Genomic DNA, 16,067 nt, shown 5'->3' on the forward strand with positions numbered 1-16,067 from the left:
TGGGTTACTAAGGACGGTAAAAAGATAAGATATTAGGACCTGAGTCCCTGGGAAAGAATCTTGAGGGCCAGACCTCCATGGTGCACTTTAACTGCAGCCGAGAAAAATGACATAATTACACAACTCACGAAGGTGGTAGTAAAGTATGGCACCCCATGGGATTGTTTTGGTTTACAATGTATGGGACTATCAGAAATATTAAGATGTATAAAGGAATATAACAACTTTATCTAAGTATGGGTTGCAGACATGCAGACTTGTACTTCTCTCATGGGTAAAAGCTGTTAAAAATAACATGCCTGAGAAAGGAGCCAGCTTCGCCTAGCTGACTGCGAATTCCACAAAAAGCTCATGTCACCTTCTGTGGTGATTAACCACAGTCTGTCTCTATCCCTTGTGCATAGCCAGAAGACCTTGTTGTACTTTTAGTTTCTGATTATTGCTGTACTTTACACTTTGTAACCTGATCTGTATCTCTTAAACTGTGGGTTGTAGCTAGCAGAAGTTCCTGTCATGACTGTATAAACCACTGAGCTCAAGTAAAGATCTTTGCAGCAGCATTGAACCCCCCTTGTGTCCTTGTATGTCTGTTGCACCGAATCCGTCCCCACCTGATATCCTAGGACCCTTGCTCTCCACGTATAGAAGCCCCCTCGGTGGTGCGTGGCAAACAGTCATAAAGGGCCATCCTACTAGGGGCTGGAAAGGCGATAGTTCTGAGAGCAACATGGATTAAGGAGTTCCAGGTCAAGAAACTTAAGAGAGGAACGATACTAACAGGACTATTATAACAATATTAGCAAATAGACTAGAGACCATTTTTTATGATATCTTGGCAAAGAAAGATGTCTGCTTTTCTACCATTCTTTTTTAATGGGGTGCACTTAGATCCAACACAAATCATACTCCAGGTCAATGCAGATGAAAAAAACATTATAATCACATGAACAACCCACTACTGATTTGTTGAGGGTCACAGAACTGCAACCTAGAGCCAGAACTTGTGAGCTTTAAAACCACAAACACCTTGCCAAGTTACAGTTACATTTTTTCACCAATCAGGATTTAGAGATAGGGAACTTCCTTAGGAAAATGTCTTTGTGGTACCCTTATTCTGTTCCCATTGGTTGGATTATTCAATTGTGGAAGAGTGACTTGTCTAGCATTCATGTCTCAACAGTGATGCAGGATGTCAGTTACCCAGGAAGGTCTCAACAGTTTAACCCTATTTGACCCATGTTAAAAAGTTTGGTTCCTTCTTACATGATAAGAATCTGCCTAAGGGTAATTGAGAGTTGTTATGAAAGGAAGATCCCAGTGAGTACTTGATAAAAATCAAAGTAAAATCTGAGAGTACTGGGACATGTGAGACCATTAAATAATCGTGAACTTTTAGCTTCCCTCTGAAGAATTCTTTCGCTGCACGGGGAGCTGGGAGGAGGAAATTATGTCCCAAGGTTAATTTGTAACCTTCCCTTACCAGGATAGTGGTAGCAGCTACTGTCTTGAAATACTAGGGCTTTACAGTGGCCATTGGGCTAAATCTCTTAGACAAGAATGCCACAGGGCATTCCTATAGCCCCTTAGTTGGGTAGTTTGGTTTAAAACTCCTTTTGCAATGTGCTTAATTTCATAGATGAACACATGAGATAGCTTTGAGATATTGGAGAAAGTGCTAGGGGCTAGGTGGGCTGATGTGAAGGCAGTTTTATGGGCTTCAGCATCCCTAGTTCTGTGTCAGTCCTTGTTAAAGGCTCTGAGCTCTTTTTACACTACATATGTAGGCCTTGCTATCTCTGTGAACCCCAGTATCTATAGGCAATAGTTCCCAACCTCTCCTAAGTATTTGTTGACATTACTCTTAGTTTCTAGATTTGGTATTTGAAGAATGTCATTAGTCTGCCCCAGAGACAGGGTCCTTTTTCTTCCTTTAAGTTAGTAAGCAAGATAAGTGGCCTTTGAACTACAAAACTAGGCTTAATACTCTAGCCTGATGCCCAAAATTCCTGCAGTAGTTCCTCAGTGGCCCATCTATAGTCTACTTCAGTTTCTGAGGCTAACAGATCATGTAAAGGGTGTACAACTATTGTCTCAGGAAATCTCTAGTGGAATGATAAGAGATTGACATTCACGGCCTCATCAAAAAGAGTTGGGGATAACCAACTCCAAGTAAGCTGAACTTGTAAGCTGTTTATTATATCTACCCTCTGGATCTGTCTACTGAAAGCAAATATGGGTTGACTCACTTTTGTCAGTTGGTGAAGATCTTTCAGTTCCAAGATTGTATACACCCATTTCTCCAGATAAACTTATCAGCATATATTGGTTTGTGACTCTGAAACAAATGGTCTAAACCCCCTCATTTACCTGCCTTAGGTCATGGACAGGCCTATAATCATGTCTGTCTTCCAGGTTTCTTCATGGGCAAGAGGGGTGGCTTTCAGGGTGACTGGCAGAAGCTAGGATGTTCCTGAGTTGGGATATGTGAATGAAAATCCCTTTCTTCTAGAGCCATGAGGTATTGTTTCACTCATAATTGAATAACTACAGGTTATTGATGCTTAGCTGGCCCCAGGGGGTTGGGTCTGCCAATACTCCAGGGAATCTCTGCTGTAGGTATCAGAGACAGTCTGATAGTTTTCCAAGGACGGGGATAAGATCTTCTATTAAGAAGGAAAGACAGTAAATTGACTAGATGACTGCAGGTCCAATTGTGAATTTTCATATTCCTTTTTAATTTAATATATTTGTTCCCAACCTGATTTATTTTTTCCCTTTTTGCACGTTCAGTTTTTTATTCATCTTCCTTTGTTTCTTAAAGTGGGCACACCATTCCTTTTCTATTGTAGGTTCCTTGTCTACTTGTCTCCTTCATGCTTACCCATAAGAATGAAGCTGCACTCCCGGCATACTCAGCTAATTAATTATATTTCTTTTCAAGTCTCTGATGCAGTTTAAGATCAGACAGTTTAGTTTTGCAATTAATCTTTGTTGTTTAGCGGTTAAGCAGTTTTTAGGTCTAGATAGATCTTTTAGGTTGATAATGATGAGATATGATAGATATTGATTTACATTCAGAAATTTAGACTCACCAAGATAGGAAAGATATTTTCTCCAAGACTGTCTAATACAAATAGTCAAAGCACAATGAATGTAACAGTTATATAATTCCTGATTGTTTTGTGGTTCTTCTTGCTATAGGTAGTTTATTGTATATATTTGTAATAATATAAATATATATGTAAAATATTTTTTTAAAAATCCTCTCCCAAATTGAGAAGGAAAATGAGGCACCAAAACCTCTAGGGAAATTACGCTGAATGAGGAACTTATCTATATTAACAAAGGAAAGAGATATCCCTTTGATTCTGGTAGACCCATCTACACATTCAGCATTCGGTTTACGTAGGATTGAGGTTGGAGAAAGACCAGTTTCCCCTCTGCTCCCAGCTGTTGGGAACTATCTGATCACCTGATGAGGTGATGACCTTATTCACCAGAACTTACATATATCCTCAGCCTCTTAGCACTAAAGTCCTCACACCCAGGCTCACAGCCTCTCTTCTTTCCACCATCCCAATCTGTTCCTTACCCCACACTCTGAGAGCCCACTTATCATCAAATTTTAACGTAAATCTTGTTCGTCCCTCATGACCATCAGCCAAGTCTCTAAGACTGCACTTAAGTTGGTGTTTCCCAGGTTAATTTGCCCTAAACCATGTATCTGTTTCCAGTTCTGTGTGTGTGTGTGTGTGTGTGTGTGTGTGTGTGTGTGTGTGTGTGTGTGTGTGTCCCAAGTTAGGCATTTTGTTTGCTTGTTTCCACCTGCCTGTAAAATTTTTAAAAATATATATATACTTTATGTAATTCTTATGTAAATAAAAATCTACATTACTGAGAAAAAAAGATAAAAAGCAGAATGACATATTATGGGGGCTCTCTAATAGGCAATCACTGTAGCTTTGTTCAACTTTTTATCCTCACGTCTGCCCATAGAGTCTAGATTATTAATCCTTTCTGAGCCATCCCCAGTAACTAAGAACTATTCATACCTGTAAATCCTTTGAATCTTTGTGTTTTTTTCTCCTAATAGTTGGGGACAACTGGATCACAAAGGCAACGGTAAGCTTCCATTCAGTCTCTCCAGCTAGAACAGTCCAGAGGTAAAGTCAAGAGCACTGTTACCATCGCTGCTGTTAGAATCCCAATTAGGTCATTTTGAAAAACCCCAAATCTATGTTGTTGGTTTCTCCCATGGAAACAGGGAAACCTGTAGTTACTGGGAATTGTCTTAGTAGGGTAAGTTGTGTTGTAGCAGAATTTACCATAGTTTCATTTTCTTGATTCCACCTTATAATTGTAATTATAGGACAGACTGACAGAACCATACACACCAATAATAAATGCACAAAACCCAGACCAGTTTATAGATATAGAACTCAAAGTTCTGTGACATCTCAGATTCGCCATGTATAGAGATAGTGACTGAATCCAGTTTCTTCGTATGCCACAGACAGATACCCTGGGCCAGATTCATGGTAAACTCACCTCCAGAACAGAACCTGGTAATTCTCAAAGAAAATTTAGATGGTGGCAATAGAGGGACCAGGGCTGCCACAGCAATGAAAGTATTTTCCTCAGATCCCTGGAATGTCTCAAGTTAAGCACCGCCTAGGAAGCCTCCAATGCCTGCAGCAGCCAATGGCCCACTGAGAAGCCCAAGGCCCTAGCCGGGTAGGATTCTTTGAGAATTATAACTTGGGTTTCCAGTTGTCATAAGACAAAACAGCAAGGACCACTCAACAAAACCAGAGTTCAAATTTGAGAGTCTTCGTTAAACTGCTTGGATATAGAAAGTTCTGAGTAAGAAGCTCTGATTATTTTCTGCAGGGAGATACTAAAAAAAAAAAAAAAAAAAAAACCCAAGACCTCACACACTGGTTAGCAGTTGCAGGCAGAAGTATAGCAAGCAATTACCTTAACAGAAGCAAAAAGCTGCGGTTAGTTGGGGCATCTTGACCTTAAGTCTCTGGGACAGGTTTGTGTAATTTTCTTTCCTGAGGAAGGAAGTATAAATGAGGGGATAGCACTGAGTCAGACCTTAGACGGCCAAAGCAGTGACACGATGATCACTGGTGTCATCTCATAAAATCTGGGATTAATTTAATTGGCAGAGAATATTTCAAGACGGCCTCACATGAACTCTATTACTGAGTTATTAGTAATCATTTGTATGCAGATCAACTGTGTATACATTAAAGAATCCGAGGGCATGAATTTAAGAATAATGTACATTATGAAATTTTAATTTACTTTGTTGCTCACTTTCCAGTTCTTGATCATGAGTCTTGCGGATAACATAATGTCACAGTGCAAAAGTCTGGACACGCCCAGATGTTGTCTCACAAGATTATATTATAAAGTTATATCAAAAGCTAAAATTATAAAGTGGCCTGCTTCAGAGAAATAAATATCATGGCACATTTTCTTGTGACCATGGATCTATGGTCCGTGGAATTTATTGAATCCTCTTAATGCAGCTTATGCTGGTCCAGTGTGTAGGTAACAGAAAAGGAAAAAGAAGACAGGAACAAAAAGAAGCTACTCAGTACAAAATATCTTTCTACCGGTAACTATCTCAGTTATCTAAACATGAACTGAACAAACACATGGGGGAAAGTCCACAGGACCACACACACACACACACACACACACACACACACACGCACATACTTCAGAAAACTAAGGAATGCTGAGAGAGGAAAATTAGTTTTATCCCAGAAAGAACACATCAATTTGTTATTCAATACCAAATGATTATCCCTGTAAATATACATACAGGTAGTGTTGTTCAAACTGAGAAGATTGTATTTATAATAATTATGTTATATATGTATATATAATTAATAAAAAAGAGGCTTTGAATTTGAAAAAGCTCAGAAAGGGGTATGTGTGTGAGTATATGAGATAAATCCAAATTTCCCTTGAAGTTCTAAACTAGAAAAGTCGAAATTCCTTATATAAGAGAATGAAGTCACAGTATAGTTATGACCACCTAAGTTTTAACATTTCTGTGTATATGATAATGATAAAAAGTAATTAGAAACCACATAATTGGAACGATAGAGCAAATACAGTGGTGTAGTAAACAACTGATTAGGGGAAAAAAGATAACGTTTTGTATTGTCAAAACATAACTCCATGTTATGTTATAATTGTTAGTTATAATTGTAATCAAGTAGAATTTAGTTTCCTATCTATAGTGTAGTGACCATTATGTATTATTTTCTCATTTCTAAATATTATTGTGCATATAAAATAATTAAAATCATCATGATGGCAACTTTACATTTAACTTAATTAATGTTTATTTAAGACACAAATGTAACTTATTAATATCTATGATGGGATGGCCACAAGTGGGTGATATGAGTCGTTTCATTGAATCCCCACAACTATAAAAAACATTTCTTACAGCTATCACCCCTTATAAAAGATGATGCATAGTCTCAAAGATGTTCATCTGCCTGTTTCAGATGGTTTGAAACCACCGGAAAAAAAGATATGACACACATGTAGTGCTACAGGCTTACCATGGATGATACATTCCAGGGATTAAGAAGGTCCTTGCTCTTACAGAAAGCACCTCAGAAAAAAATGAACAGCAAGGAATATAGAGCTTAATTAATGTTGACTATAAAGGTATGCAAAATTGAAATCCAGATAGGCATCCCCCACAAGAATTTCTTCATGTCCAAATCTAGTACAGATGTAAACATTAATATATTCTTAGACATAATTCAAAATGAATAAAATGTCAAGATCCTTCTGACCTTAGTCTTTGGCACCTGCTTTGATAATTTTTCATTCTTGGGTGTTCCACAGCAGCCCTCTCCAAACTTAAAATTCCTGGTGAATGATACAGTGAGAACCTCCTATGTGGAACTGTGTCTTTAAAAGCACACGCTATTCATTAAGCTTTCCTTTAAGAATGATAAAAATTTTAAAAAACTGTTATTAGCAGTAAATTTAATGCTTAAATATATATGAGCTCTAAGAATGCTCCTATAACATTCTAGGACAAACCTGGACCGCAAAACACAATTTAAGTATAGCACAACTTCATATGTTTATTTACTTACTGTTTTGACTGTTTTGACATTCATAAATATTGATAGCTCCATAAGATACCTTAAAGAAAAGAAAAAGAAAGAAACAACTCTCTACCTTCATATTGCTACAATTATTGACTACTGTTTTTGCAGTAATTTTATCATTTGTTTGCACTATTTCCCAATTATGCCACTGGGATTTTTATATGTAGATTACAGACTATACAAAGCAGCCATTCATCTGCTGGAGCAAACTTAAGTTCAAATATCTAGATCCAAATTCAAGGAAAATCATATGGGAATCCTACCAACACATAATTAACTATTTGGGTAAAAATCACCTTCAATATTTGAAGTGACTATATTACAGTGGCATAAAGATTATTTTATCTTCTTTTGTTGTACTTGGTTGTTGTTTCACGGAGTCTGGGAACAGGGAGGGTGGATCTGGGGAAGAGGAAGGTGTCAGCTATGGTTCAGATGTTTTATATGAGAGAAGAATCAATGTTCAATCAAACAACAAATAAAAATTGAAATTGGCTTGGTTATTTTACATAATTTTAGTTTGTAAGTCACTTGAGGTGTGAAATGCTAGCCCCATCACCAGACTTCTGTAAAGGCAATTTTAAGCCCTTTCAAAGTGGGAGAGTGACCAGGCCCCATGCTATATAAAAATATAAAAATATTGGGCCCCAAAGATTGGGCCCCAAAATCATACCAATTCCTAAGCTGGCCCCAAGAGCAAGCCAGAAAAATCTCTCCAATCTCACTGTCCTCTTCCAAGAAACTTTATATAAAGCCTACCTGTTTATTAGTTCTTTGTTGATTCTTGTCCCAGCAGAGGCCCGCACACTCTGTGTCTCTCTCAATAAATCTCTTGTGTGAGGTTTGTTGTGGAGTGTGACTTCGTGATGTTCCTTGGCTTCTGACAGCCAGTATATCTTTCCCTTCAGAGCTGTAACACTTCCTTTAGGGAGATATTTCTCCGTCAGAGCTGCAGCACTTGCACAGTCACATACTAGCTTTAGGCTCCATGACTAGTACACTTTATAACCTTTTTTCATATTAATATCATATCTGAATTCTGAAATGTAAAGAAAGAAAAAATCCTACCCTTCTCTTCTTTTAAAAATAATCATTGAACTATTTCATAAAACTGTATTAATGGCCTGACATGATTATTCCATGAATATAAACACAGAATAATTTAAAGGGATATACATATCTACATATACATATATGTATATATATGTTTTTAAATTTAAGAATATGTGTGTTCATGTGTGCATTATGTATGTGTGTATGTATGTGTGTCTAAGAATTAATAGTATGAAAAAATATTTACAAGTATATTTTCTATTCTTTATTGATATTCTATAATGGTTGTCGGAAATTTCCCTAGAGAGATGTGAACAAACTTCTTTTTCATCCGAGAGTACATGCTAATGGGAGGACAAAGAAATTACTCCTATACAGGCTTATGAGAGTAAATAGTCTCTCTTGTTCCCTGTGAGCTTGGACTGAGGGCTATAACTCCAGATGATAAATAGTCACCAGAAGCCCATCTGAAACAGTGTCTCGTAAGTTCTTTTCTTACGTTGTATAGAAATTTAGAAATATATAAAGAGGTGTGAGCAAAGCAAAAGTGGATTTTATTTTAAAAAGTTGTGAAACTGAGTAAAATTTCTGTGAAGGAATTCCAGGACAGATAAAACTGATGAGCCACTTTCTGAAGAAAAAAAAAAAGAAGAAGAAGAAAAAGATTTATTGAAGAAAATGGGCAATAATTAGGAGTATTTCTATTGAGATTGGCAAATTTAATAGGCATATCATGGCCAAGGAACTGAGGGTGTATATCAGGGGAGAGAGGTGCTCACACATTCTGTACAATTGCCCAGCCCAACTAAGGAGGTGGTTAGATATTGTTCACGCTCTCTTTGCCGAATTAAGTGTGGTATTCATGTGTTAAAGCATCCCCTCTTATTTCTCTTTGAGTTACTTCCTTAATTGTTGACCTTGACTTGTCTATTAGCTAATGTCCTAGATGAACCTAATAGTTGTTGGTGTCACCTTCTGTGGATATCACAGACCACCCCCTCATTTCTGGGTTCTGTATCTCAGACCCCAACTCCAGCAGGCTCTTCTTATTCAACTACAGGCCACACTTGCCAGAAAACCAGCTAGGCTGCACACAGAGCCTCTTGGCCTTCTCTGCTCCCCTACACATGATTCCGCAGTCTGCTCCCTAGTGCTGCAAGAGGTCACCAACTGCAGTGTTTCTTCTCCTTACCCACATCTACTCTGGATCTCATAGACCACCCTTTCCTAATCTCCCTCCTCACATCCATCTCTGTATATCAGCCTCCAATACCAGCAGGCATTCCCTATGAACACACAAGATGAGCAGGCAAGGGAACAGATAACACACAGCCATCATAGTCAAAACACCCACCCAACAAAGACAAACTTAGAACTGTCACCTACAATCATGCCAAACCAGGAGAAATTCTTAGACAGCAGCCTAAAAGCATAATCAATTGCAGCTAAGGCAATATCTTTACTAGAGCCAGCTATTCTGCCACAACAGACATTATTTCATCATAGCTGAAGGACAAGAAAAAGTCCTAAATTCCAACTATATGAAGATGGTAGAGGTCATTAAAGACCCAAATAATAGATCCTTTAAGGAAAACACAAACTATTGGGGTAAGTGGATATATCCCTAAAAGAAAGCAAAGAAAATATAAATAAACTGTCAAAAGAAAGAAATTCTTCAAGACCTGATGATCAGAATAGAGACCAAAAGTTCTCACAAACTGAGGTAATTCTGAAAGTGAAAATTTAGAAATGTGAAAGGATCTACAAAGGCAAGCTTTACTAAAAACAATGTAATGAAAAAATGGAAGAGAGAATCTCAGGCATTGGAGCTATGAAAGAAGAAATGAACATACTGGTCAAAGCAAATAATAAATCTAAAAATTTTCAGACACAAACCATGTAGAAAAGAACAGACTCTATGAAAAGAGCAAACTTAAGAATAATAGAAATAAAGGAGAAGAATCCCATCTCAAAGGACCAGAAAATATTTTTGAAGAAATCACATAAAAAAAACTTCTAACCTAAGGAAGAGGATGCCTATAACAGCCCAAGAGTCAAATAAAACTTCAAATAGATTGCACCAGATTGAAAGTACCTTAGAAACATAACAATCAAAACATTGAACTTATAGAACAAACAAAGAATGCAAAAAACCATAACGGAAAAATATCAAGTAACATCTAAAGGCAGACTATTAGATTTACACATGAATTCTCAGTGGAGCCTCTGAAAGCTGGAGGGTCTGGACAGATGTACTACAGACTCTAAGAGACCACAGATGTCAGCCCAGACTACTATATTCAGCAAAATCTCAATCACCATGAATGGAGAAAATTAGATATTCCATGATTACGTCAAATTTAACTAATAGTGATCTGCAAATCCAGCTCTGCAGAAAGTGCTAAAAGATTCCAAACTAAGGGCCTTAATTATACCCATGAATCCACAGGAAGTAAGTAATTTCATACCAACAAATTCAAAAGAGGGGAATTCATGCATACACCACACACAGAGACACAAACAGAACACACCACACCAGCACTACCACCACCAAAAACAAAATGACAGAATTCAACAATCATTGATCTTTGATATCATTCAATATCAGTGGTCTCAATTCCCCAAGAAAAAAGCACGGAGTTACATAATGGATAGGAGAACATAATCCATCTTTCTGCTGCATCCAAGAAACACACGATACCACCAATGATAAATATTACCTCAGGGAAAACGGTTGAAAAAAAGATATGCCAAGTAAATGGATTTAAGAAGCAATCTGGTGTACCTATTTTAATATCAACAAAATAGACTTCAAACAAAAGCTAATCAAAAGAGATTGAGAAAGATGCTATATACTTATCAAAGAAAAAAGTCCAACCAGAAGACATTACAATCTTGATGTCTATGCTCCAGGCATGAGAGCACTCAAGTTAAAAAATAAAAAAAAAAAGCAAACGACAACAAAAACAAAAGAAACACAACTACAACTTAAGTGACATATTGACTCTCAAATACCAATAGTGGGAGCTCTCAATACCACATTCTCACCAATAAGAATGGGAGGATACAAGGGATGGGATAAACATTGAGATGTAACAAGAATAAATTAATAAAAAAATAACAAAAAAGAAGACAAATATTGGAGCTAACAGGCAATATATACTAACTGTACCTAACAAATATTTACTGAGTATTTCACAGAAACACAATGTCTTCTTCCTTGTACTTCATGGAATTTTCTGCAAACAGAAGTAAAGAAATATAAGAAGACAAATATTGTGATAGGCAGATTTGGGCCCAGGGGTCCTGCTCAAACTAAGGCACCAGCCAAGGACAATGCAGGCAGTAAACTTTAAACCTCTACCCAGATCTAGCAAATGGTCAAAACATTCTCCACAGTTGAGTGGAGAATGGGATATGACTTTCTCACATACTCTGGTGCCTCACATTTGACCATGTCCCCTGGAGGGGGAGACCTGGTGGCACTCAGAGGAAGGACAGCAGGTTACCAAGAAGAGACTTGATACCCTATGAGCATATACAGGGGGAGGAAATCCCCCTCAGGAACAGTCATAGGGGAGGGGAATAAGGGGGAAATAGGAGGGAGGGAAGAATGGGAAGATACAAGGGATGGGATAAACATTGAGATGTAACAAGAATAAATTAACAAAAAAATAACAAAAAAAGAAGACAAATATTGGAGCTAACAGACAATATATACTAACTGTACCTAACAAATATTTACTGAGTATTTCACAAAAACACAATGTCTTCTTCCTTGTACTTCATGGAATTTTCTGCAAACAGAAGTAAAGAAATAATAGAAATCCTTTCTAGTATTCAATGAAAATGGATACATAGCAAATCCATATATATGTGACACAATGAAAGCAGTGTTCAGAGAAAAGTTTATGTCATTAAGAGCCTACTGAAAAAAATTAGAAATTTCATAGTAGCAACTTAAGAGCATACTTGAAAGGTCTAGAACAAAAACAAATAATCACATCCAAGAGGAATGAATAACAAGAAATATTCAACTTGATGGCTGAAAGCAATAAAATAGAAACAAAGAAAGCAATACAAAGAGTCAATGAAACAAAGAGTTGGTTATTTAAAAAAATCAACAAGATAGATAAACCTTTAGCTAAACCAACTAACTAAAAGACAGAGATTGAGGCAAACACCTGTAATCCAAGCACTCTGGAAGGCAGAGGCAGGAGGATGCCTGTGAGTTTGAGGACAGCTGGGTTTACAAGGTGAGTCTAGGACAGCCAAGGTTACACAAAGAAACCCTGTCTCAAAACCAAAACTGAAAACAAACAAAAAGACAGAGACAGAAGATCAACATCAACAAAATCAGAAAAAAAAAATTGGGACAGAAGATACACTCAGAAAATCCAAAGAATCCAGAGAATTAGAAGGACATACTTTAAAACAGAAAGGCTTCCTCCAGCAGCTTATTAAAGACGGTGCAGAGACCCACATCCAGACATTACATGGGAAAAGGGGAGAGAGAGAGAAAGAGAGAGAGAGAGAGAGAGAGAGAGAGAGAGAGAGAGAGAGAGAGAGAGAGAAAAGAAGAAGAAGAAGAAGAAGAAGAAGAAGAAGAAGAAGAAGAAGAAGAAGAAGAAGAAGAAGAAGAAGAAAGAGAAGAAGAAGAAGAAGGAGGAGGAGGACAAGGATGAGGACGAGAAGGAGGAGGGAGAGCATGAGGACGAGGACGAGGAAGAGGACTAGGATGAGGAGGATGAGCTCTCCATTGGATCCTCCTCCTTAGAGCTCAGGGAATCCTGAAGAAGAGGGAGAGGAAAAGATTTTAGGAGCCAGATGGAACGGAGGGCAGCTTAGTCTGGTTCTTTGTTCTGTTTTTGTAGGACTCCTGAAATGAGAGTAAATGTGTCTATGACTCTTTTGACTGCTCATGGGACATTTTTCTTCCTATTGGTTTGCCTAAGCTATTCATAATAGGACATTTGTCTTGCCTTCTTGTATCTTCTTTTACTCTATTTGCTTTTTGTCTCATGGAGGCCTGCTCTTTTCTGAATGAAAGCAGAGAATGAGTGGGTCTGGAGGTGAGAGGAGGGTGAGGTAAAGCTGGGAGGAGTGCAGAGAGGGCAAACTGTGCTAGAGAGGGTATTGAATGAGAGAAGAATCTATTTTCAACAAACAAACCTAACAAACTCAACCAACCAAACACACAAGCAAAAAACCCTTACTTTCTCACATACTCTGGTGCCTCACCTTTGACCATGTCCCCTGGAGGGGGAGACCTGGTGGCACTCAGAGGAAGGACAGCAGGTTACCAAGAAGAGACTTGATACCCTATGAGCATATATAGGGGGAGGTAATCCCCCTCAGGAACAGTGATAGGGGAGGGGAATAAGGGGAAAATGGGAGGGAGGGAAGAATGGGAGGATACAAGGGATGGGATAACCATTGAGATGTAACAAGAATAAATTAATAAAGGAGAAAAAAGAAGAATGAAGAAAACAAAAACAAAAACAAAAACAAAAGAAAAAGAAAATCTAAAAGGAATAGATAATCTGCTCAATGTGTACCACTTACAAAAGTTAAATCGAGATCAGGTAAATAATTTAAATAGACCTATAACCCACACCGAAATAGAAGCAGTCACTAAAAGTCTCCCAATCACAAAAAGTACAAGGCCAAATGGCTTTACTTAAGAATTTCAAAGAGAATTACTCCATATTCCTCAAATTACTCAAAAAAAAAAAAAAAAAAGCATAGAAGGAACATTACCCAATTTCTTTTATTAGGCCACAGTTACTCTGATACCCAAACCACTGAAAGAATCGATGAAGAAAGAGAAGCACAGACAAATTTCTATTATGCACATAGATGCAAAGATACTCAGTAAAATACTTGCAAACTGAATCTAAGAACACACCAGAAGGATCATCTGCCGTGATCAAGATGCTTCATCCCAGAGATGCAGGGATGGTTCAATATACAAAAGTCATTAAGTGTAATTGACTATATTTTTAAAAAACTGAAAAAGAGAGATCAGTTGATCAACACATTAGATGTAGATAAAGTCAAAATCCATACTTCATTTTACAAATCCTAGAGAGATTAGTGATAGAAAGGATGTACCTAAACATGGAAAAGGCAGATTACAGCAAGCTTATAGCCAATATCACATTAAATGGAGAGAAATTCACAGCAATTTTCACTAAAATCAGGAACACTTTCTCCATATAGACTTATTGTAGTCAAATGAGGATATCATTGAGGATATCCAATGAAAATATCAATGCAATACAAATTGGGAAGGAAGAACTCAAATTGTTGTTATTTGTAGATATGATAGTATACATAAGTGACCCTCAAAATTTTACCAGGAAACTCCTACAGCTGATAAACACATTCAGCAAAGTGTCCGGATACAATATTAACTATAAATAAATCAACAGCCCTCCTACATATACAAAACAAATGGACTGAGATAGAAATCAGGAAACAGCCTCATTCACAATAACCTCAAATAATGTGAAATATCTTGCAGTAACCAAGCAAATGAAAGATTTATATTACAAACGCTTCACTTCCTCTCTGGAGGGGCTGCCTTGCCAGGCCACAGAGGAAGAGGATACATGTAGTCAGGAGAAGACTTGGTAGGCTGAGGTCAGATGTTAGGGGAGGAGGTCTTCCCCTTTCTGAGGACTGGGGGAGGGAGAGAGAGAGTATGAGGGAAGGGGAGTGGGATCAGGAGGGGGCTACAATTGGGATGTAAAGTGAACAAATTAAAATTTTAAAAATACCCTTCAAGTCCTTGAAGAAAAAAATTGAAAAACATATCAAACATTGTAAAGCTCTCTCATGCTCATGGATCAGTAGGAACAACAGAACATTGTCATCCTACCATTAGCAATCCAACGCAATCTCCATTAAAATCTCCACATAATTATTTAGAAATCTTCAAAGGATAATTTTCAACTTCATATGGAAAAAAACCCAGGATAACTAAAACAACTCTGTATAATAAAAAAAACTGTAGGATGACGTATCACCATTCCCGATTAAAAATGATACCATAGAATTATAGTAGTAAAAAAGACGTTATTGACACAAAAAAGAGCCATTGATGAATGGAACTGAAAGGAAATCCCTACATAGTTCCAAACACATGTAGGCACCAGATAGTTTTTAATAAAGAAGCCAGAAATACACAGTGCATAAAAATACTGCTTCTTGAACAAATGGTGCAGTGGATCAAGGTGGATCCAAGACTTAAGACTGTAACATAAAACCAGATACACTGAATCTTATTGAAGGTACATTATCAGAGAGGCTTCCCTTGGTCCCAGATGGGAATGAATATAGAAACTCACAGAGAGAAATTATGTGGAGAGAGTGTCTAAATTGGGGGTCTCCATCAAATCACTGCCATCAGAGCTCAGGGAATTAAAAAAAAAAAAGCATATTGCTTTATTGCTTATGTAACCTTCGGGAGAGCCTTGTGTATCTAATGAGTGCTAATTCTCTTTAGAATTCCCCCTCTTCACAGGAGGAGAGAATGTTTCAATCCAGAAGGAATAGCTGCACAACTAAACTTGTAATAATGCAAGAAAACTGGCTCTTGCCCACTTTACCCATTGATTAACCTGTTCCCGTAACTCCCTTATAAGCATGGCTATCAAATTAACAACAGCATACATTTGAAGTGTTTAATTTTATCAAATCTAGTAAAACAAGATTAGTGAGAAAAATAAAAAGTTAGCTCATGGTACTATACCAGCATTTAAATAATTCTTGTTATGTGTGTATGTTCTGTTACATGTTTAGCTGTGCATTGTGTAGTGTCCATTTGCAAGATTTTGAATTTCACAAAAATAA

The 16,067-nt window shown here is 37.4% G+C and overlaps 1 long non-coding RNA gene across 2 annotated transcripts in view; it reads right to left on the reverse strand.

Moving 5' to 3' along the window:
• The window catches only part of LOC311585048, a 48,278-nt gene extending 40,252 nt beyond the window's left edge, over positions 1-8,026 (reverse strand). For both annotated transcript variants that reach the window (XR_014775079.1, XR_014775080.1), the window contains exons 1-4: positions 7,917-8,026; positions 7,143-7,191; positions 4,978-5,057; positions 4,053-4,147 (exon numbers count right to left, since the gene is read on the reverse strand). This is a non-coding gene — a long non-coding RNA (uncharacterized lncRNA). The remainder of the gene's footprint in view (positions 1-4,052; positions 4,148-4,977; positions 5,058-7,142; positions 7,192-7,916) is intronic.
• Positions 8,027-16,067: the final 8,041 nt, after the last annotated feature.

This window comes from Acomys minous, assembly GCF_964271855.1.
Source record: "Acomys minous genome assembly, chromosome: 15".
Classification (NCBI taxonomy): Eukaryota; Metazoa; Chordata; class Mammalia; order Rodentia; family Muridae; genus Acomys; species Acomys minous.